Raw genomic sequence first — 23,523 nt, forward strand, 5'->3', positions numbered from 1 at the left:
ACCCCTCATCATTGCATACACCTAGAAATTTTGAATATTCTACCTTAGCTACCGATTTCTGATCGAAGTCTATATTTATTAATGGTGTCATTCCATTTACTGTGTGGAACTGTATATACTGTGTTTTGTCAGAGTTTAATGAGAGCCCATTTGCAGAGAACCACTTAATGATTTTCTGAAAAACATCGTTTACAATTTCATCAGTTAATTATTGTCTGTTGGGTGTGATAGCTATACTTGTATCATCAGCTTTGCATCTTCGTGAATATAGAATGGCAAGTCATTAATATATATTAAGAATAGCAGAGCACCCAAGGCCGAACCTTGCGGCACCTCATTCTTGATTGTTTCACGGTTTGAGAAATCACCAGTTTTTGCATATCATGTGGGCCGTTTATTTCAACTTCCTGCATTCTTTCAGTTAGGTATGATTTAAACCATTTGAGCACTGTCCCATTCATACCACAGTACTTGAGCTTATCTAGAAGTATTCCATGATTTACACAATCAAAAGCCTTTGGCAGATCACAAAAAATCCCAACGGGTAACTTCCGGTTACTTAGAGCATTTAATATTTCACTAGTGAAAGTATATATAGCGTTTTCCGGTGAAAAACCCTTCTGGAAACCAAACTGACATTTTGTTAAAACTTTATTTTTACAAAGGTGTGAAGCTACTCTACAATACATTACTTTTTCAAGAATTTTGGATAAGGATGTCAACACATTTATAATCATTTATTAAAAAAAGCAAAACACATTTTCGACCATAATAAAGGTTCTTTTGCACGAAAATAGGTAAAGTCCATTTTCTTTTAGTTTTATGAGCAAAATCGGTATAGTTTTTACTTTCGACTGCATTCGCATCTTATTATTTTATGATATCCAGCGAAGTGTACTGCCACCAATCACAAATGATCAGCAGAGACATGCCCATTGTGCATAAAATCAGGAAAAAAAACCAACTTCGACTATTCTGATGCGAGAACTACCGATCACCGCAGAATGTCCTCATTATTTCGAAACCGTCATCAGAGTAAATAAAAAGCGAGAATTTAAACTCCAAAGAAAAAGAATCTATATTACGCAATTTCTTCCAGCTTATTGATCAAATTACACGACCTGAGAGCGTCTCTTGCATTCAGAGTCTATAAATAAACTGTCATGCACGTGTGTATTACAAACATTTCAGGCAATCTTTCACACCATTGACACACATGTCGGGAAAAAAATTCATTTTACGTTTGACAACAAGAAGCTATAATTGAAGAGAACATAGATGTTTTGTACACTACGACAGGGCTCCTTTTTACCAGTGCGATGCTATATCATACTAGCGTTTACGAAACAGATCGTGAGAGCCTGTCTTGCCCAGTGTAGGTGGGAGATTGAAATTTCGTTAAAAGATATCGCGGCAACGAAAAAAAAAAAAAAAACAGAAAAAAACGCTTGTCAAGAATCATTCTGTGCTGCCCTAGCCGTCTCTTCCACCCGTCAGGCAGCACGTCATTGATATCGATTTGATTGGCTAATTGATTAAATTGAGTCACTTTGTATGGCCAGTAATGTTTTTTTTTCAGCAATCGGATTACACTCGTCATGTGGGACAACTGGGAATCCATGGAGGGAACACGATGTTCTTTTCGAGGAACACCATTGAGAAATGACAACTGAAGGTGACCACAGAGGGATTCTACAACCCACAACATACATTTCGCGTAAGGACTGCGCTATCTAAAAACATGATCATAACGCCTATGTTACCATTACCCAGCATAAAAAGCGGTCTTGAGTCTACAGGCACACACGGTCACTGCTGAGCGAAATTATGTCAGCAAATTGGAATCAACCACATATTTGCGATGGATCCTGTAGAGACGTCTTTTAATGATTACAGCCACTGGTGAATGATATTCGTACCACTCTCGTATCTCGAAACGAGTCACTTTTTTTTTCGGACCTATCTGCTAAGGATCCCATATACCAAGAACTCCAACGCTGTTTTTAGACAGCCCCTCTACATCTTGCAACTGGTCCTATGTCTCTGCCCCACCCTCCCTGCAGCTTAGTCCATGTGATAGTCACAATTTAAGTCTGATCTGTAAGGAGCGATATATCTAAGGCCTTTTGCACCCTGTGTGGAAACAGGACGAGCTGAGTTAATGTGACAGCAGCACGTTTTGACCACTCAGTGGAAATGGGAACACATTGTCATAGCTTCACCAACCGTGTACAGTGTGTAAGGTCGGCGCCAAACGAAGCTTTGCCCTGTAACACAAGGTAGTAGGAGAGAGAGTACAAGCAGTTACGGTGGTGTACCTTGTTGGGAAAATTAGGAAGACTACACATCACACGTACAATGTAATAGAGAGAATAATGGACGAAAATAAAAAAAAATGCTGCAAAATAGTAATGGGACACTGGAATGCCATTGTGGGAGAAGGGAAAGAGGGAAACATAGTAGGCAGTCATGGTCTTGGAAAGAGAAATGACAGAGGTGAATGGTTAATTGACTTCTGCAGGGAAAGGCAGCTGACAGCGGCAAACACATGGTTCAAGAACCATAAGAGGAGGCTCTACACTTGTAAATCACCAGGGGATAAATACAGAAACCAAATCGATTTTATGCTGGTAGAAGAAAGATACAGGAATGGAATCAAGAAGGTGCACACATTACCAGGTGCTGATATTAATAGTGACCACAACTTACTTATGGCAGAAATAGAAATAAGAATGAAAAAACTGAAAAAGGCGACAATGGTGAAGAAGTGGGATTTAGAGAAGATAAGGTCCAACAAAGAACAAATTACAGAAATGCTGTCTCGGGACTTTCTAAACACATTACGAGACAAAGAAGTACCTGATAATGCCAACGAGTATGGGAATATGCTGAAAGAAGGAATCATTAAAGCAGGACAGCAAAATGTAGGATATGTAAAAGGGAAAAGGTCAAAAAAAAAAAAAAAAAACATGGGTCCCACAAGAAATGATTTCCAAGATGAAGGAGAGAAGAAAATTGAAAAACAAGAACACTGAAGATGCAAGAAAGATATACCGAAGATTAAATAACGAACTGCGAAGAGAAACAGAGCAGGCTAGGAAAAAATGGCTAAAAGAGGAATGTGATGAAATTGAAGAACTGGACAGGAAGGGAAGATACGACTTACTATACAACAGAGTAAAGACTATGACATGGGAACAAAACAGAGCAGGAAGTGCTACTATGGAAATTTTGAGTAAAGACGAAGAGGTAGTGTACAAAGATCGTGACGATGTCCTCCAGAGATGGGAAGAATATATAAAAGAGCTGTATGACACAAATAGCAAACCAGAAACTCTGGAACTTGAATCACACAACAGTGTAAGTGATGAAGAGAAAGGACCGACCATCATAATGGAACAAGTAAAGTCTGCCATTGCTGCAATGAAAAATGGCAAAGCAGTAGGTACAGATACAATACCGGGAGAAATACTAAAATGCTTGAACCACAATGGAATAAGAGAAATATTGAGGTTATGTAATAAAATATATGGCAGTGGTGAATTGCCTGAGGACTTTTTGACAACAGTAATGATTCCATTACCGAAAAAACAAGGAACCAAGAAATGCAGCGAGCACAGGACAATCAGCCTCATTTCACATGCAGCCAAAGTGATGTTAAGAATAATTAATAAAAGACTTGAAAAAGTAATAGAGGAGAATCTCGGCGAGGAGCAGTTTGACTTTAGACGGAATACGGGCACCAGAGATGCAATAGGGCTCCTACGAATCTTGGGAGAAAGGTTTATTGAAAAAGGAAGAGACCTATATATGTGCTTCATCGATTTAGAAAAGGCATTTGACAATGTGGTTTGGGACAAGCTGGCGACTATTATGAGGGAAAAGAGAGTGGACTGGAAAACCAGAAGACTTATAAACTCATTATACCTTACTCAAAAAGTTTCAGTTAAAGTGAGAGGAGAAAGTACAAACTGGATCACACTAGGGAAAGGAGTAAGACAAGGATGCTGTTTATCACCTACTCTTTTCAACCTGTACTTGGAAAATATGATTGACCAATGCTCATTAGATGACAAAGGAGTAGAAATTGGAGGAAGAAGAGTAGGGTGCTTGAGATTCGCTGATGACATTGTCCTTCTAGCCACAGGAGAAAAAGAATTACAGGATTTGGTGGACACCATTGCAACTAACGGGAAAAAATATGGAATGAAAATTAACACAAATAAAACAAAAGTATTGGCAATAGGAGGAAATAAGGAAATAAAAATTGTGCTGAATGGAGAAACACTAGAACAGGTGCAAAATTTTAAGTATCTTGGAAGCAGGATAGACACCGACTGGAAGTGCACCACAGAAATTAAAACAAAAATAGCAATGGCAAAAGAGGCGTTTTATAAGAAAAGGAGAATCTTCTGCAGCGGTCTGGACAGAGAACTCAGAAAGACACTCATAAAATGTCTTGTATGGAGTGTTCTTCTATATGGCGCTGAAACATGGACTATGAGGAAAAAAGACAAAGAAAGGCTGGAGGCTTTTGAGATCTGGACATGGCGGAAGATGGAAAGAATAAGTTGGATGGACAGAGTAAAAAATGAAGAGGTACTGAGAAGAGTGGGAGAGAAAAGACAGTTACTAGATGTAATAAAGAGAAGAAAAAGAAATTGGATTGGGCATATATTAAGAAAGAATGACGGACTGATAAAAACAGTTTTAGAAGGTTATGTAGAAGGGAAAAGGAAGCGAGGAAGGAAGAGATTCCAGATACTGGATGACATGATGGACGATACAACATACAGCAGCCTTAAGAAGGAAGCAATGGATCGCAGAAAATGGAGAGGCAAAGGGCCTGCTAATATAGCAGATAACTGATGATGATGACACATCACACATGGCATGGAGGAAGGATGAAGATTTTGCGACACATCTCCAAACTACGTACAGGTAGTCTGAAGGAGATCTGTATCTCTCAAGGTGCATTCATGTCTATCACCCAAACATGTGTGGCGATCCTATGCAACATACAGCTATTGGTTCAGTCGAGCAGGTGGTTCGTGATTGAAGTCGCTTTCACAGACCGGTGTACAGTTTCATCATCTGTACCGTAGGATGACCATATCCAACAGACTACCAATCACACACGAGTGTTCCTGTTTACTCCTTCACAAATAGTTTAATACATTGTTTTTTTTCGGTTGTACACATCCAATCAGAATACACCGCCATACACTATAGTACACGTAGTATAGCACTGTACTCAATTGCAACCAGTCACCCCCAAACTGCATATCCTACAGTTGCAGCACGTTTGCTCTGCTTTCTATATGTCTGGGAGCCATCTGCGACACAAGCACATACACTGACATACAGAAAATAGAGCAAACGCACTGCAAATGTGGAATATGTGCGTGGAGGAGACTAGATGCAACGGAGTACAGTGCTATACTACGCCTCCCGATCAGAAAAATAGTGCATTTGCGCTAGATGTTGGCAGCTGTACTACATTTACAAGCAATTTTAGAACACGGAACGAGAGGTTACGTCATGATCGCATGGGTAGAAGTGCCACTAAAAAACTGTGAAACATACGTATAAATTGAGGGAAAATACGCGGAAATGCTGGGGAAATTTAGGGAGTACGTGCATCTCTTCTGATTGGTGCAGAACAATTCTTGTACATGGGAACGAGTATACGACAGCAAGAGGAACGTGGGAAAACGGCGAGTGGAAGCACCGGGAACTGGGGATTCAATCTTTTACTTTTCGTCGAGGCAACATTCTACTGTATGCCTATTCAGGTAATAGTGACACGCGCGAGTTGACTGCTGTCTTCGATGCTTTTCTGGAAAAAAGAGAACCATCTGCCTCTAAACTTACTTGCATATGCGTTAAATAATGACAGAGAGTGGATGGAGTGATAGGGTGAGATGAAGCTGTAACGAGGTAGGTTTTAATGGTAGACTGACGATGCATTCTAGAGAGAGAGGAACATGTTGCTGCATGTCATTTGACCATTTTTGTTTTCGTTGCTCTGTCGGTATGTATCAGGTGTAGACATACGTTAGACTCGCATACAACTGCGTGTTCGCCGGCCGAAGTGGCCGTGCGGTTAAAGGCGCTGCAGTCTGGAACCGCAAGACTGCTACGGTCGCAGGTTCGAATCCTGCCTCGGGCATGGATGTTTGTGATGTCCTTAGGTTAGTTAGGTTTAACTCGTTCTAAGTTCTAGGGGAGCAATGACCTCAGCAGTTGAGTCCCATAGTGCTCAGAGCCATTTGAACCATTTGAACTGCGTGTTCTGTGTGTGGCGTAGAGCACTGTCTACTTCCGATCGTTAACAGCAAACCTCTTGGTTATCAGAGGACTTCCATCATGTTTCGACACATTCCTCTAGACGAACGAAGATTTATGCGACGTACTCCTTTCCCCTGCCGCATCTTGGGCATAAAAATCGAGTCTTCAGTTTCATAACTATGGTGATTCTAAGTTAGCGACAGGGGTTTGTGAGGTACTATAATCTCCGTGCATACATATTCTTGACAGATGTCCTGTTTACGGAGTTAGTGGCGGAATGACATGTAATTTCACATTTCAAACACCGCTGCTATGCGTTTGTCCCTTTCTTTGTAGGAAGCATTCCCAGTTACTAACGGTCAGTTTATATGGGACTGATGCTAGCATAGTATAATTTCTGAACCATGATCGGATGTGAATAGTGGGGGCTATACACCTCTGGAACGCTATATTGTACGTGTATCGCCAGCCGGGGTGGCCGAGCGATTCTAGGCGCTACAGTCTGGAACCGCGTGACCGCTGCGGTCGCAGGTTCGAATCCTGCCTCGGACATGGATGTGTGTGATGTCCTTAGGTTAGTTAGGTTCAAGTACTTCTAAGTTCTAGGGGGCTGATGGCCTCAGAAGTTAAGTCCCATAGTGCTCGGAGCCATTTGAACCATTTGTACGTGTATCACAAGGAACCGATGTTTTAAGGAAGTAGTTTTTCACTTTACAGTTTATCATTATAGTTTATCGTAGGGAAACCTGCAAGGAGAATGTATGTAATGCGCTGGAAATATATTTCTTACATTGGAATAATAACAGCGGTGCATTTCATACGACTAATAGGTCGTAAACCGCAACGATCTAACATTATGGCGTGTTTTAAGTGCAGAACATTGTAGCGTTAGGAGTGCATGTGTTTATGTTCTCTCTTACCAATAATTTCTTGGTACTGACCCCACACACTAGAACAATGCTTTAGAATTTCTATCGCAGTTGATTTAAGTAAAGCGCAGCAAACTCCGTCCGTCTGGAGCTCCATCACGCATAAAAACCACCCGTTTCTTGTTCTTAACAACAGTTTCAAATCTACTGTATAGTAGATAAGGGGTGCTGACCTCCTCGACAAATCTTGTGCTCTTGGATGGGTGTGGGTTCAGACTCGGTTCACACTACTTCTGGTCATTTGCATGGAGCTTTGGTCAAAGACAATGCGAGGAGATCTTTCGGTCTCTAACAATGCGAGAATACCCTGTAACTCCTATCCAAACAGAGGAAGATCGTAAGTTACGCATTATGATCGAAGTGCTAGAGATATGTAGGTCGCTATCTGCGATACGTTGGTTTATATGTTCGAGAATTAACAATGAATGAACATACTGCACATACATCTACTTATATTCATGATGGTACTCACAAAGTAGTGGAGGGGCTGTTTAGCGATGATACAGAAATTGGTAAGCATGCTGCTGCGTCATTGGTCGGTGTTGAAATTACGATAAAATTGCTAAAATTGATCGCACTATCAGTTATGATGCTTGTTATTACAGTACATCGAGGGTGTCTTTTCCATCCCAACAGTCCAGGTACACTGTTAATTATCACATAATGTGATTTACACTGTGCGATGTCTAGTTTCGTGGGGGAGCCAATGGGCCAAACGTGTTAATGTCAGTTTAGAATCTGACACAGATGCTGAAGTCGTGGTGAAAAAAAAAAATGTATGACAGTGTACAAAGCGTGTTACAGCAGAAAAAGTCGTGTATCAAACAACGAAACAGGATCCCTCTCCTGCAACTGATAAAATGTGGGAGAAAGTTCTCGTACAGTACAGGCGATGAAACTTTACATTGGTCTGTGCAAGCGACGTCGATCATTGGTCACCTGCACCAATGGATAAATACCTGCATATTTAATAGGATCGCCTCTTATGCTCGATGCCACCACATAGACATGTGGGACATAATCGAGTAGTCAGTTCGTGTACAAAATCCTGCACTGGCAACACTATCACAATTATGGAAGGCTATAGAGACAGTATGGTTCAATATTTCTGCCAGGGACTTCCAGTAATTTGTTGAGCCCTTGCCATGTGAAGCTACTGTGCTACGTCTGGCATAAGAAGGTCCGATACGATATTAGGAGGTATCCCATGGCTTTTGTCATCTCAATGTAAAGTTGGCAGTCTAGCAAGCTACAGATCCCTTATCTCATCCACCCTCATCTATGCAAATATTGCATACAGCTCTGCTCCTCCCAAGTCTTAGTTCTCTCTCTAAGCCCTGGAAGGACTTGCCCTCTGCCTTGCTTTCTGTACCTGACTACTTTCTCCGAATGTCATCCTGTACCAACACATAAAATTCCCTAGCACGTCAGACACTTAGAATTCTTTCGCTTGTGCCTTTTCCCACAGTTAGGTAGGGTCGGCATGGTTAATCGGATTTAGCAATGTCAGTGGAAGGGGTGGCCGGATGCCCTTCCTGCCGCCACCCCGTACCCCCCAGGACGGAATTAGTGTACCCCAACTGTCTGCGACTAGTGTAATTCATGGAATAGTAAAAAAGTGTTCAAATGTCTGCGAGCCTTGTAACTGAGGCGGGATGTGGGGACCAGCCCGATATTCACCTAAGGGGATGTGGAAAACCGCATAAAAGCCACATCCAGCCTGGCAGGCACAACGGCCGTCGTCGTTAACCCGCCAGGTGGATTCCATCCGGGACCGGCGCGCCTACCCGACTCCAGGAAGCAGCGCATTAGCGCTCTCGGCTAACCTGGCGGGTACCTCAGACAGAATACTTCCTATAAACTCGAGTACCAACACACTATTGTATCTGTCACTCTCAAGTATGGTGGCCTGTCTCACTTGTATCAGTGTGTCCCATCTTGTCTCCATCTCCAAACAATCCATATCTTATCCCACTTTAACTTAATCAACTCCCCCTTCTGCACCATGAAATCGTTCTCATGGGCTCCATTCTAATCAGTCGTCGCACACCCTACTCCTCCCAATCCAAATGAGGCTCCATCACGTCCTTTCCCCACCTATCTGCAATACTACCAGCCTCCAAACACCTATCACCCACACATGTGAAATCCAATATGTTTCCTATTGAGGCGTTCGAATCTCCCCCTTGATCTATTAAAGCTCGGTTATCTTTGCCGGTAGACATACGGAATTTCCTTGGTCTGCAGAAAGGGGGGCAGGGCGAGCGGTTTTGAAAGGTGGGTCGCCGTGTTAGAGGTAGGACTGTGCCGCTACAGCGGGTTGGGCCTCGTGGTGGTAAATGGAAATGCCGTGTGGCTGGGGCCTCCCGTCGGGTAGACCGTTCGCCTGGTGCAAGTCTTTCGAGTTGACGCAACTTCGGCGACTTGCGCGTCGATGGGGATGAAATGATGATGATTAGGACAACACAACACCCAGTCCCTGAGCGGAGAGAATCTCCGACCCAGCCGGGAATCGAACCCGGGCCATTAGGTATGACATTCCGTCGCGCTGACCACTCCGCAATCAGGGGCGGACTCGTGGTGGTGGTGCGGAGTGAAGCTGGGGCTGCCTGGCGACTGGGAATATGGAATCTTAGAATATCTGCTGCCGAAATGGAAGGTAAGTGTATTTCAGGGAGGAAGGATTCTACGCTATTTTATATTGGCCGACGTTCGTTACCCATAAGGAATCTATCGTGCCAAGAGCTACCTTATGTGAGCAGAAGCTGAAAATGTATTCTCGAAATATGAATATTTCCTCCGTCGCCTGAAGGTTCCAACAGTTTTTGTCTGGCTCGAAGTAACTGTTGACTTTGAATTATAACGCTCTGCCATGACGAACGTTCATAGTCCCTTGAAAGTGGACGGTCCGGCCGGTGTGGCCGAGCGGTTCTAGGCGCTTCAGTCTGGAACCGCGCGACCGCTACGGTTGCAGGTTCGAATCCTGCCTCAGGCATGGATGTGTGTGATGTCCTTAGGTTAGTTAGGTTTAAGTAGTTCTAAGTTCTAGGGGACTGATGACCTCAGATGTTAAGTCCCGTTGTGCTCAGAGCCATTTGAACCATTTTTTGAAAGTGGACGAGTTTCAACATTGCAAAAGAATATAGCTTTTTTGCGCTATGTAATTCTGTTTCTCCTTCACCATTCACTTGCTGGATCTATGTACTCGTCAAGCGTTTAGGTGCTAGTGCTGTTTAAGACTGAATATTTGCCTTTTTGGCAAATGTGGGTTTTTGTGTTTTAGTAGTGGCAATTGTTAACAGAACTTAAGATTGCACTTGTTTTGCGAGGGGCTGGTCGAGTTTCCATGGAAGCCGCCCTCGGCAAGATATGATGAGAGTGTAAACCCGTGAGGAGCTATTCTTTGGTATTTATGTATTATTTTGATACTAACAAGGGAACCTCCCCATCGCACCACCCTCAGACTTAGTTATAAGTTGGCACAGTGGATAGGCCTTGAAAAACTGAACACAGATAAATCGAGAAAACAGGAGGAAGTTGTGTGGAACTATGAAAAAAAATAAGCAAAATATACGAACTGAGTAGTCCAATATTAATGTTAGTACTACCGTAGTAGCGCTGTGGTCCTGTGGTTAGCGTGAGCAGCTGTGGAACCTGAGGTCCTTGGTTCGAATCTTCCCCCGACTGAAAATTTTAATTTTTTATTTTCAGACAATTATCAAAGTTCAGGCACACACACACAATCAACTTCGCTCTCCAAAATTCCAGGACATGTTCAGATTTGCTTGGACATATGCAAGATTTGACGGCCTACACACGGAAAAATTTGAAAACGTTAAAAACGTATGTTTTGACAGAGCACAGGGAAAACTGTGCGACTGTTGCAGTCATTTGTTGTAGTTTATGTGACAAACTCTTATGTTTTCATCACTTTTTTGGGAGTGATTATCACATCCACAAGAAAACCTAAATCGGGCAAGGTAGAAGAATCTTTTTACCCATTCGCCAAGTGTACAAGTTAGGTGGGTCGACAACATATTCCTGTCATGTGACGCACATGCCGTCACCAGTGTCGTATAGAATATATCAGACGTGTTTTCCTGTGGAGGAATCGGTTGACCTATGACCTTGCGAACAAATGTTTTCGGTTCCCTTTGGAGAGGCACGTCCTTTCGTCTACTAATCGCACGGTTTTGCGGTGCGGTCGCAAAACACAGACACTAAACTTATTACAGTGAACAAAGACGTCAATGAACGAACGGACAGATCATAACTACGAAAATAAAGAAATAAAAATTTTCACTCGAGTGAGGATTTGAACCAAGGATCTCGCGTTCCACTGCTGCTATCGCTGACCACGGGACCACGGCGCCCCTGATTTCTCACTCTCCTTGATGTTGTATATCTTGTACATAGACTACTCAGTTTGTATATTTTGCTTATTTTTTTCATAGTTCCACACAACTTCTTCCTGTTTTCTTGATTGATCAGTGTTCAGTTTTTCAAGGCCTATCCACTGTGCCAACTTATAACTAAATCTGAGGGGGGTGCGATGGGGAGGTTCCCTTGTAAGTAGATACAGCAATATGTAGTTAGCATTTGGCCATATCTAATTACACGCCCTAAAGTCATTTCCACGGATTTCATGACTTGAATTTAATGAAGTTTTAAAAGATATATTAAAAATCTGTTATTGGCATTTTGGTGCCGTGTCATATTGAGCGGTTTAGGTGTAATTATTCAGCGGTATGCAATGTGATAAATTACTACTGAAATCAGCCGATTTTGCATTTAATGAAAACCCACTCAAACAAATATTCTTTTAAAAATCGTTATATTATTGTTACTATCATTTTGCCGCGCTGGGTTGCGGCGCTGTCTGAGGCGTCTTGTGGCGGTCCGTGCGGCTCCCCCCGTCAGAGGTTCGAGTCCTCCCTCGGGCACGGGTGTGTGTGTTGTCCATAGAGTAATTTAGTTTAAGATAAATTACGTAGTGTGTAGGCTTAGGGACCGATGACCTCAGCAGTTTGGTCCCATAAGACCTCCTTTTTAAAAAAATAAGATATTTCTATTCTGCACTTCCAGAAAATTTGTATACATACATGTTTGGCAACTCTTACACATACTTTACTCAGATTTTATCACTAAAATATCAATTTTCATTAAATGTAACAACACGTTCTGAGCGACGGCCTAGCAACACGCCCTCTTTCCACAAGATACAGATTAACAGTCCTCTTTTTTTTAGTAAATCAATTGTCTTTTTTTTTAAGTCCATACTCAAAGATTCACAACTACTATCGTTGCGGGGATTGCACGCTAAAGAGTTTCTTGTTGCCCAGCTGCGCTTCACTTCACTTCAAGTACTTTTTGAATCACATTTACATTTACGGTGTTTACATACATTACTGAGCTTCTCAGAATAAAATCAGGCACAAATTAGTTAAAAAAAGGGCAGTGAGGCTCACATAACATTACAACTTCTTTTCTCCAGGAACGCTCTCTTTGCCTGTGTCAGTCTGCTTTTAATTTCCTACTTGCTTCGACTGTCATATGTTATTTTGTTTCCAAAGTAGCAGAATACGTTCACTACTTCTCCTTCTAGCTCTCCAACTTCGATGCTAGGTTTCACTCACTCTGACGCACTTTTTTTAGCTTTCAATCCATATTCTGTGCGCAGCAGACCATTCATCCATTCAGTACGGCTTGTAATTCTTCTTCACTTTCACTGAGAATACCATCATCATCAGTGTGTCTAATCCTTCATGTCCTTTCACCCTGAATTTTAATTCGACTCGTGCATCTTTCTTCTTCGATGTAGAGATCGAACAGTAAAAATCAAGTAGACTGATATAGTACAAAATGAAGAAATACAAGGGGAAGTCAAATGAAACGAGACAGGTGTAAAGAAGCAAGTAAACTGTTTATTACTTCAAAAGTAATCGCCAGCCTGTCATTGCACTTATACCACTGTGAGACAAGATGGTCAGTACCTTCACGAATAAATGTCTGTGGTTGCCCATGGAACCATGATTGTCCCCAGGTGTGCTTCTCTTGTATTGTATTGTGTTGTATTGTATGTTAACCGGGGGCCTAGAAACGACGGAGAGGCTCCGTCCCCGCCGCAGCCGCAGTGGTCCACAACCCCCACGACGACTACCGCAATCCACTTCGCCCCACCGCCGCCCCACATCGAACCACTATTTCAGGGTTATTGTGCGGTTCGGCTCCCGGACTCCGATGATGTAGTTGCTGAACAGTTCAGAGAAAATTTGAGTCTCGTAACAAATAAATACCCCACTCATACGGTTATAGTTGGTGGGGACTTCAACCTTCCCTCGATATGTTGGCAAAAATACTTGTTCAGAACCGGTGGTAGGCAGAGAACATCTTCCGAGATTGTCCTAAACGCTTTCTCCGAAAATTATTTCGAGCAGTTAGTCCACGAACCCATGCGAATTGTAAATGGTTGCGAAAACACACTTGACCTCTTAGCCACAAACAATCCAGAGCTAATAGAGAGCATCATGACTGATACAGGGATTAGTGATCACAAAGTCGTTGTAGCTAGGCTCAATACCGTTTCTTCCAAATCCACCAGAAACAAATGTAAAATAATTTTATTTAAAAAAGCGGATAAAGTGTCACTAGAAGCCTTCCTAAGAGACAATCTCCATTCCTTCCGAACTGACTAAGCAAATGTAGACGAGATGTGGCTCAAATTCAAAGATATAGTAGCAACAGCAATTGAGATATTTATACCTCATAAATTGGTAAGAGATGGAACTGATCCCCCATGGTACACAAAACAGGTCCGAACGCTGTTGCAGAGGCAACGGAAAAAGCATGCGAAGTTCAGAAGAACGCGAAATCCCGAAGATTGGCTAAAATTTACAGACGCGCGAAATTTGGCACGGACTTCAATGCGAGATGCCTTTAATAGGTTCCACAACGAAACATTGTCTCGAAATTTGGTAGAAAATCCGAAGAAGTTCTGGTCGGATGTAAAGTACACAAGCGGCAAGACGCAGTCAATACCTTCGCTGCGCAGTGCTGATGATACTATTACCGACGACTGTGCCGCTAAAGTGGAGTTATTGAACGCAGATTTCCGAAATTCCTTCACCAGGGAAGACGAATGGAATATTCCAGAATTTGAAACACGAACAGCTGCTAGCATGAGTTCCTTAGAAGTACATACCTTAGGGGTTGCGAAGCAACTCAAATCGCTTGATACGGGCAAGTCTTCAGGTCCAGATTGTATACCGATTAGGTTCCTTTCAGATTACGCTGATACAATTGCTCCCTACTTAGCAATCATACACAACCGCTCGCTCACCGATAGATCTGTAGCTACAGATTGGAAAATTGCACAGGTCACACTAGTATTTAAGAAGGGTAGTAGGAGTAATCTATCGAACTACAGACCTATATCATTGACGTCAGTTTGCAGTAGAGTTTTGGAGCATATACTGTATTAAAACATTATGAATCACCTCGAAGGGAACGATCTATTGATACGTAATCAGCATGGTTTCAGAAAACATCGTTCTTGTGTAACGCAGCTAGGTCTTTATTCACACGAAGTAATGGCCGCTATCGACGGGGGATCTCAAGTTGATTCCGTATTTCTAGATTTCCGGAAAGCTTTTGACACCGTTCCTCACAAGCAACTTCTAAACAAGCTGCTGGCCTACGGGGTATCGTCTCAGTTGTGCGACTGGATTCGTGATTTCCTGTCAGGAAATCGAAGTTCGTAGTAATAGACGGCAAATCATCGAGTAAAACTGAAGTGATATCAGGTGTTCCCCAGGGAAGCGTCCTGGGACCTCTGCTGTTCCTGATCTATATAAATGACCTGAGTGACAATCTGAGCAGTTCTCTTAGGTTGTTCGCAGATGATGCTGTAATTTACCGTCTAGTAAGGTCATCCGAAGACCAGTATCAGTTGCAAAACGATTTAGAAAAGATTGCTATACGGTGTGGCAGGTGGCAGTTGACGCTAAATAACGAAAAGTGTGCGGTGATCCACATGAGTTCCAAAAGAAATCCGTTGGAATTCGATTACTCGATAAATAGTACAATTCTCAAGGCTGTCAATTCAACTAAGTACCTGGGTGTTAAAATTACGAACAACTTCAGTTGGAAAGACCACATAGATAATATTTTGGGGAAGGCGAGCCAAAGGTTGCGTTTCATTGGCAGGACACTTAGAAGATGCAACAAGTCCACTAAAGAGACAGCTTACACTACACTCGTTCGTCCTCTGTTGGAATATTGCTGCGCGGTGTGGGATCCTTACCAGGTGGGATTGACGGAGGACATCGAAAGGGTGCAAAAAAGGGTAGCTCGTTTTGTATTATCACGTAAGAGGAGAGAGAGTGTGGCAGATATGATACGCGAGTTGGGATGGAAGTCATTAAAGCAAAGACGAATTTCGTCGCGGCGAGATCTATTTACAAAATTTCAGTCACTAACTTTCTCTTCCGAATGCGAAAATATTTTGTTGAGCCCAACCTACATAGGTAGGAATGATCATCAAAATAAAATAAGAGAAATCAGAGCTCGAACAGAAAGGTTTAGGTGTTCGTCTTTCCCGCGCGCTGTTCGGGAGTGGAATGGTAGAGAGATAGTATGATTGTGGTTCGATGAACCCTCTGCCAAGCACTTAAATGTGAATTGCAGAGTAGTCATGTAGATGTAGATGTAGATGTAGATGTAGATGTAGATGTAGATGTAGATGTAGGGTAGCTGCCGAGGTAGTTTCGACTACGCTACACAAGTTTCGATGGAAGCCCTTACACATCATCCATACATTCCTAATCTCTCCCCATGTGATTTACGTATTTTTGGAGCCCTGAAGAAAAACATTCATGGGAGTCGATTTGCTTCAGATGAAGAGGTGCATGCTTGGGTACAGTCATGAATCTGTAAGGAACCTCAAACATTTTTCGCTTTTTCCAACTTAAAGGATTTGCACACACATTACGACAACAGGTTAATGTGCTCAGTATGGGGCGTGACCACCTCTGGCAGCAGTATAGGCCTGACAACGACGGGACATGGCCGACCGTTGAGGCCGGCCGTTCTAGGCGCTTCAGTCCGGAACTGCGCTGCTGCAACGGTCGCAGGTTAGAATCCTGCCTCGGGCATGAATGTGTATGATGTTCTTAGGTTAGTTAGGTTTGAGTAGTTCAAAGTCTAGGGGACTGATGACCTCAGATGTTAAGTCCCATAGTGCTCAGAGCCATTTTGAAGGGACATGCTGTGAATGACGTCATCAATCTCACGTTGAGGCAATAACGCCCATTCTTCCCGCAGAGCTGCTCGCAAGTCTTGGAGAGTGGTTGGTGGATGCTGACGTGATGCAGCCCGTCTCCCTAGTGCACCCCGGACATACTCTGTGGGATTCAAATCGGGAGAACGAGCAGGCCACACCATGCGTGCAATATCTCCAGTTTCCAAAAAGCATCACCCACCCGTGCTCTATGAGATCGAGCATTATCGGCCATCAGCACGAAATCTGAGTCCACAGAACCTCGCAAAAACCGCACGAGGTCCCAAGATCTCGTTACGATACCTGACAGCAGTTAAATCTTGCCGATTCACCGTACATCTTCATGAAAACGTGTTCAAGTGGTCAATATAATCCCTGCCCACACCATTAGGGATCCTCCTTGATACCGGTCTCTTTCCACAATGTTTGGGTCTCGAAATCGTGCTCTACTTCCCTCAAGATGCGAATCCATCGAGAATCACTCTCCAGACCAAATCAGGACTCATCTGTGAAAGAACATTAGTTCCCAGTGGCATGTTGACGATTCCACTCTAAGTCTACATCTACGTGATTACTCTGCTATTCACAATAAAGTGCGTCGTAGAGGGCTCAATGAACCACCTTCAAGCTGTCTCGCTACCGTCCAATGTCGAACGGCGCGTGGGAAAAACGAGCACTTAAATTTTTCTGTGCGAGCCCTGATTTCTCTTATTGTATCGTGATGATCATTTCTCTTTATGTAGGTGGATGCCAACAGAATGTTTTCGCAATCGGAGGAGAAAAGTGGTGATTGAAATGTCATGAGAAGATTCCGTCGCAACGAAAAACGCCTTTGTTTTAATGATTGCCACTCCAATTCACGAATCAAGTCTGTGGCACCTCCCTTACTTCGCGATAATACAAAACGAGCTGCCCTTATTTAACTTGTTCGATGTCATCCATCAGTCCCACCTGATGCGGATCCCACGCGTCACAGCAATACTCCAGAATAGGGCGGACAAGCGTGGTGTAAGCAGTCTCTTTAGTAGACCTGTTGCACTTTGTAAGTGTTCTGCCAATGAATCGTAGTCTTTGCTTTTCTCTACTCACAACATTATCTATTTGATCGTTCCAATTTAGGTTATTTGTAATTGTAATCCCTAAGTATTTAGTTGAATTTACAGCCTTCAGATTTGTGTGACTTACTGCATAATTGAAATTTGGCGGATTTCTTTTAGTACTCACGGGAATAACTTCACACTTTTCTTTGTTCAGGGTCAATTGCCACTTTTCACACCAGAAGGTATCTTATCTAAATCATTCTGCAATTCGTGTTGGTCATCTGATGACTTTACAAGACTGTAAATGATAGCATCATCTGCAAACAATCTAAGACGGCTACGCAGATTGTCTCCTATGTCGTTAATATAGATCAGGAACAGTAGAGGGCTATAACACTTCCTTTGGGAACGCCGGATATTACTGCTATTTTACTCGATGACTTTCCGTTTATTACGACGAACTGTGACCTTTCTGACAGGAAATCACGAATCTAGTCGTAAAACTGAGGCAATATTCGATGGACACGCAGTTTGCTTAGAAGACGCTTGTTCGGAACAGTGTCGAAAGCCTTCTAGAAATCTAAATAATGGAATCAATTTGACATCCCCTGTCGATAGCACTCATTACTTCGTGAGTATAAAGAGCTAGTTCTGTTTCACAAGAACGACTATGTGCTAATAAATCGTTTTCTTCGAGTTGATTCATAATGTTCGAAAACAGTATATGTTCCAAAACGCTACTACAAATCGATGTTAGTGATATGGGCCTGTAATTCAGTTGATTACACCTGTTTCCCTTTTTGGGTATTGGCATGATCTGAGCAATTTTCCAGTCTTTAGGTACGGATCTTTCTATGAGCGAGCAGTTGAATATAATAGCTAAATATGGAGCTGTTGTATCAGCATACTCAGAGGAACCTCACTGGTATACAGTCTTGACCTGAGGTCTTGCCTTTATTAAATGGTTTAAGCTGATTTGCTACACCGATGATATCTACTTCTATGTTTCTCATCTTGGCGGTTGTTCTTGATTGGAATTCGGGAATGTTTACTTCGTCTTCTTTGGTGAAGGAAACGTTCCCTTCTGTAAAGGCGCGGCAGGGGCACACATACAGCAGGTCTGCGACAGTAAAGGACACTCTTCCGAAGCCTTCTGTACACCGTTTGCGTCGTTACCACACGTCCAGTGGATGCTGTGAGGTCAGATGCCAGTTGCCGGGCAGTTCTAAGGCGGTACCGTCGTGCCCTTGCAGCCAAATAACGGTTCTCTCTTTCTGGTGTCACAAATGGTCGCCCTGCTCTAGTTTTCGGACACAGTTTCGATCTCATTACACTGCCACCATATCCGATAAATAACATAATGATTCACATTAAGCCATCGGGCCACGACAGTTTTCGACTGTCGTGTTTCCATTCTTCTATAGTTCTCCACCGCAGAGAGTCTGGTAGGCTACTTCTCTGTGTTATATTGCACCGTCTTTGGCTGTGTACACAGCGATTGTGAATGTGAGGCTACCCAGCAAACACTATCCCGTTTGAAGGATGCCCTGACGTCATCGTTGGCGTGGAACTGAATGCCATCTTCCGTGCGGAACACTATCACACTGACATCCTATGACAGTTTGTACGATTATATCGTGAATTAGACAAAGGACGGGGAAATAGCGGTTTGTTGCTTTAAATTGGACACCAGTGTTTTAAGAATGACGGCCATAGTGTTTGAAATAATAAACAGTGTAAGTGCTTTTTGCAATCCGTCTCGTTTTCATTTGACTGCCCTTTATGCAGGGTGTACATAAAGTCCGGAAACACTTTCAATTATTTATCGCACAAGAACCAAACATTGTACAGATATCATACATATGGTATTTTGAAGAGAAACCTTGAAAGGTTTTTTTTTCTTTTTTTTCGTGTCTACCGCCATAACGTAGTTTGGTAATTTGTCGATAGCCAGCGCTAGTCGCAGACATGGCGAGTTCAGGTGCGGAGCGACCTTTCTGTGTGTTGGAGTTCGACATAAACAAGTGTGCTACAGCTGTTCAACGGGTGTTTATAACCAAGTACGGTAAGATGCCACCAACAAGGAAGGCCGTTTACCACTGGCACAACAAATTCGTTACGACGGGTTGCTTGTGCCCGGCCAAGAGAAGCAGACGTCCCAGTGTGAGTGAAGTGAATGTGGTTATGTTTGCAACTAGCGCTGACTATCGGCAAATTACCAAACTAAGCTGTGGCGGTATACATGAGAAAAAAAGAAAAAAAAATTCAGGGTTTCTCTTCCAAATGCAATATGTATGACATCTGTACAATGTTTAGTTCGCCGAGCGGTTCTAGGCGCAACAGTCTGGAATCGCGCGACTGATATGGTCGCAGGTTCGAATCCTGCCTCGGGCATGGATGTGTGTGATGTCCTTAGGTTAGTTAGGTTTAAGTAGTTGTAAGTTCTAGCGGACTGATGACCTTATAAGTTAAGTCCCGTAGTGCTCAGAGCCAATGTTTAGTTCTTGTGCAATAAATAATTGAAACTGTTCCCAGACTTTACGTACAGCCTGTACTGTAAAGACAAAGCAATCTGTGGAAGATTAGTACCGTTAGAATGCCCTGCCATGACAGCTAGTATAGGCTACCTGCCACACGGATTCTGCCCGTGTCCTAAATACATGCCAACATTACCTGTGTGTGCTTGGCCGATGTAGAACTGTTGCATACGTACCGGCCTGGTTGTCCCTGCTGTGCCCGTGGGCGCACAACTGCTCGCCGGTGGGCACGCGAGCTGGAATAGTGTACTTTATAATAAATGTTGCGTATTCTAATCTTTATCTGCCCCTACTAGTTTCTCGCTCTACTGTTCTTTCCAGTAACGGGTTAACTATTCTTTGATGCTGTAGCAGCCCTTCCTTATCGTACTGATCTTCCATAGATGATTTCGCAACCTATTTGTTACAGTACTTATTCATTTCATAAACTCTAAGACAAAAGGAAAAAAAAAGGTTGCAGCACGAAGGAATTACCCGAATGGGGCGGAAATCAGTAGATTTAGCACACTGACAAACAGACGATTACAATTTCAGAAAAACTCGATGATTTATTCAAGAGAAAGAACGCCAGAAATTGAGCAATTCAATAACGCCTTTGTCCACCCTGGCTCTTACGCAAGCAGTTATTCGACCTGGGACTGATTGCCACAGTTTTTGAATGTCCCTATGAGTGATTTTGTGCCAAATTCTGTGCAATTAGATCGTTAAATCGTCAAAATCCCGATATGGTAGGAGGGCATATCCAAAATTCTCCAAACGTTCTCGACTGAAGAGAGATCCGGTGACATTGCTGGCCGAGACGAGGTTCGGGACGCACGAAGACAAGCAGTACAGACTCTCTCTGTGTGTGGGCAGGCATTATCTTACTGAAATGTAAGACCTGGTTGGCTTGCCATGAAGGGCAACAGGACGGGGCTTAGAATAACGTCGACCTACAGCTGTGCTGTAAGGGTGCTGCGGATGACAACCAAAGGGATCTTGCTATGAAGTAAAGTGGCGCCCCAGACCATGTTAGGCTTACATTTCAGCAAGATGATGCCCGCCACACACGGCTAGAATTTGTACCGCTTGTCTTAGTGCTTTCAGAACAACGCGTTGGCCAGCATGGGTGCCGGATCTCTCCCCAACTGAGAACGTTTGGAACTCTGTGAGCAGGATCCTGCAACCAGCCCGGGATTTTGATGATCTAACGCGCTGATTGGACAGAATTTGGCATGATATCGCTGAGTAGGACGTCCAACAATTGTATCAATCAGTGCCAAGCCGAAAAACTACTTGCATAAGGGCCAGATGCGTTACTGGCTTGCTCATTTTGGGAAGCACTTTCTCTTTAATAAATGTGCTGCCCGATAGCTGAATGGTCAGCGTGACAGACTGCCGTCCTAAGGGGCCCGGGTTCGATTCCCGAGTCCGCAGCTCGTGGTCGTGCGGTAGCGTTCTCGCTTCCCGCGCCCCGGTTCCCGGGTTCGATTCCCGGCGGGGTCAGGGATTTTCTCTGCCTCGTGATGATTGGGTGTTGTGTGATGTCCTTAGGTTGGTTAGGTTTAAGTAGTTCTAAGTTCTAGGGGACTGATGACCATAGCTGTTAAGTCCCATAGTGCTCAGAGCCATTTCGATTCCCGATTGGGTCGGGGATTTTCTCCGCTCAGGGACTGGGCGTTGTATTTTCTTCATCATCATTTCATCCCAACCCGGCGCGCAGGTCGCCCAATGTGGCGTCGAATGTAATACGACATGCACTAAAGCGGCCGGACCTGCCCCGTAAGGGGCCTCCCTTCCAGTGACGCCAAACGCTCAATTCCATTTTTTTTCCTTGAATAAATCATCCAATTTTTCTGAAATTTTAATTGTCTGTTGGACTGTACATTTACATAACATCTACCGATTTCCGTCCCATTAGTACAATTCCTTCGTGGTGGGTAGTTTTTTTTTTCCTTACAGTGTACTTTATCGGTCTACTTGATTTTTTAACATTCTTCGATAACACTACATTTCAAATTCCACCACTTTCTTCTTCCCTGGAATTCCGATGGTCCGCATTGTGATATACCAGTAACTTCATAATCGATTATGCAAACAAGGTCGATCGCGACATCTAGCAACAAACTCTTGGCCCTACCCTAAATTTATTCCATTTCACGTAAGATATATTTAGCAAAGCAGCAAAAATGGTTCAAATGGCTCTGAGCACTATGGGACTTAACATCTGAGGTCACCAGTCCCCTAGAACTTAGAACTACTTAAACCTAACTAACCTAAGGACATCACACACATCCATGCCCGAGGCAGGATTCGAATCTGTGACCTTAGCGGTCGCGTGGTTGCAGACTGAAGCGCCTAGAACCGCTCGGCCACACCGGCCGGCTGAAAAGCGGCACAGTATTGCTGATTACCTAGATACCGTACCAAACAGCGCTTTTGAACGTGGGATTTAAGAATTCCTGTAAGAAATCCGTATTTCAAATGGTGAAACCAGTTTAATTCATCACGATAAGTTTTACGACCATGATTTGGATATCTGTAACAACTAAAGACCGAAACTGAGTAATAAGGTTTCACGGGAGACCCACCCATTTAGGTAATTCTAAAACTGTATCACGTATTAACAAACGGAACTGTTGTGCTATATTAAAATTCAGTTAAACTATTGTTGTGGATAATAACATTTAATGATCACATGCTGGAGGATAAAATATCATGTTTCACAACTACACCTGCTGAATTAATGTTACTAGAACATAAATTATAATATTAAATTTTCCGTAACTTCGGAAATATTAGGTATTCGCAAAATCTGAGACAAATTTTAGAATAAGCACGGAAATTCAATTGTCAGTCGGTTTAAATTTCTAAAAAAAATCAGTCATTTTATTTTGATAAGATTGCAGACAGGATTGTAGAAATAATAGTGGACCGAAGTGTGACTGCTACCACATTAATATATATTCAGAAAAATTTAATATGCAAAAGGAAAGCTCTTTTAAGCTAATACTAATAGCAGCTTAATTCTGTATTTTTACGTCCATTTTTATATTTCGCTTTCGTGATCTCACATAACTTAAACTGGCAGAGAGGGAGATGTTGATAAACAGGTTTTATATAGAAGTTAAATAGCTGTTCGCAGTGAACTGCTGTTGTGGCAGGTTGTGTAAACTTTTAGTACTTTTAATTTCTGTCAGTGCTATCCAAATGTAGGTTTACACTAGTGCGAAAAAAATGTTTGGTATCAGTTGTTATTGCAAATTTTTTAAAGAGTTGTACACCTCATAAATATTGTGCTATGAAAACATATTTGGATTTATTAGTATTTACACGGGACATAATTTAAAAAAAGAAAAAAGAAAACCTGATAGCAAAAGTTAAATCTGGGACCAGAAATCTGGAATATGACTGCAGCTTTTGAAATTCATCACATGAAATTCATGAACTCCGGAAGTTGGATCTGTGCA

At 42.8% G+C, this 23,523-nt stretch overlaps 1 protein-coding gene across 2 annotated transcripts in view; it reads right to left on the reverse strand.

Moving 5' to 3' along the window:
* The window catches only part of LOC126456980 (uncharacterized), a 334,582-nt gene that overhangs the window by 95,049 nt on the left and 216,010 nt on the right, over window positions 1-23,523 (reverse strand). The gene's annotated exons all lie outside the window — the stretch shown is intronic.

The sequence above is a fragment of the Schistocerca serialis genome, chromosome 2, assembly GCF_023864345.2.
Source record: "Schistocerca serialis cubense isolate TAMUIC-IGC-003099 chromosome 2, iqSchSeri2.2, whole genome shotgun sequence".
NCBI classification, from domain to species: Eukaryota; Metazoa; Arthropoda; class Insecta; order Orthoptera; family Acrididae; genus Schistocerca; species Schistocerca serialis.